This window comes from Empidonax traillii, unplaced genomic scaffold (genome assembly GCF_003031625.1).
Source record: "Empidonax traillii isolate 1590-97213 ecotype Southwest subspecies unplaced genomic scaffold, ASM303162v1 scaffold2523:size32565, whole genome shotgun sequence".
Classification (NCBI taxonomy): Eukaryota; Metazoa; Chordata; class Aves; order Passeriformes; family Tyrannidae; genus Empidonax; species Empidonax traillii.
In genome coordinates this window covers 17,544-19,064 of record NW_020957716.1, presented here as the reverse complement: position 1 = coordinate 19,064, position 1,521 = coordinate 17,544, and the positions used below count along the sequence as shown (strand labels likewise).

Below are 1,521 nucleotides of genomic sequence, written 5' to 3'. Positions count from 1 at the left end.
TGATCATTTAGCACAGAGGGCCACCTGCAGGATTTTACCTTTGGCTGAATCGTTAAAAATATTCAGAATTCTGGTTCTCTCCATCCAAGGTGTGTCTGTGCAGCTCTGGCTGTGGCTGTTCATGACCAGCTGAAGTGCTGGTGTGTGGATGTTCCCAACAGCCTTGCTGTGTGAGGCTCTTGAGACATCACTGGGAGAAGCCTGAGGTCACAGAATCAGGGAATATCCTGGCTTGGGAGGGACCCCCAGGGATCATCCAGTCCAACCCCTGGCCCTGCACAGACACCCCAACAATCCCCCCCTGTCCCTCAGAGCGTTGTCCAAACCCTCCCTGAGCTCTGGCAGCCTTGGGGCCGTGCCCACTGCCCTGGGGAGCCTGTTCAGTGCCAACCACCCTCTGGGGGAGGAACCTTTCCCTGAGATCCCACCTGAGCCTCCCTGGCACAGCTCTCAGGTATTCAAACTCCTCCTGTCCTTTGGTGGAATATTTCCCTTTGAAGTCAACACCAACGTTTTTCCTTTCCAGGTGAGTTTCTTGCCCAGAGAAGATGCAGATGTGTAAAATTGGTGCTTTCAGGGACCTTTAGTTGTTGGCCAACGTAAAATTGCTCATGTGAGCCAAGAGCAGACCTTGGCATCCAACCTGGCCTTGGACACTTCCAGGGATCCAGGGGCAGCCACAGATCCTCTGGGCAGCCTGTGCCAGGGCCTCCCTACCCTCACAGCCAAGAATTCCTTCCCAATCTCCCATCTGTCCCTGCCCTCTGGCAGTGGGAAACCATTCCCTGTGTCCTGTCCCTCCATGCCTTGTCCCCAGTCCCTCTCCAGCTCTCCTGGAGCCTCTTCAGGCTCTGGAAGGGGCTCTGAGCTCTCCCTGGATCCTTCCCTTCTCCAGGTGAGCCCCCCCAGCTGTCCCAGCCTGGCTCCAGAGCAGAGGGGCTCCAGCCCTGGCAGCATCTCCGGGGCCTCCTCTGGACTGTCTCCAGCAGCTCCACATCCTTGTGCTGCTGTTCCCCAGGGCTGGGGGCAGCTCTGCAGGGGGGGCTCAGCTGAGGGGGCAGAGGGGCAGGATCCCCTCCCTTTTGTGTGCCCCACAGGATGATGCCTGTAAGGAGACACCGGTACTGCTCTCAGTGAGCTGAGTGTGACAGAGGAAGGAGCAACAGCACCTTGTGTTTGTTCCCAGGAGCCCAGAACTTTGATGTCATCAGGCTCTCCACGTACCGCACGGCCTGCAAGCTGCGCTTCGTGCAGAAACGCTGTAACCGTAAGTCGTGGGCACCCCTTTGTCTGCAGGCAGAGCCCGTGCATGTTTCACACCCCCACCCCTGACAGTTCTGAGTGTGGTGAGAGTAAACATTTTGTCAGGCAGTGGCAGTTGTTACTCAAACGAAGCGGAGATTAAATGTGTAGTTAAAAAGAGGCGGCGATCTTCGTCCGATGCTCCATAATCTCTTCAGGTTAATCCTTTAACGTCCAGGAAATTTAAAATACAGGGGCCAGCATGATGTGTCTCATTGC

The 1,521-nt window shown here is 56.1% G+C and overlaps 1 long non-coding RNA gene across 1 annotated transcript in view; it reads left to right on the top strand.

Annotated features, from left to right (window-relative positions):
- Window positions 1-1,269, top strand: part of LOC114072009 — an 11,607-nt gene extending 10,338 nt beyond the window's left edge. The window contains exon 3 of the long non-coding RNA XR_003574117.1: window positions 1,187-1,269. This is a non-coding gene — a long non-coding RNA (uncharacterized LOC114072009). The remainder of the gene's footprint in view (window positions 1-1,186) is intronic.
- The last annotated feature ends 252 nt before the right edge of the window (window positions 1,270-1,521 follow it).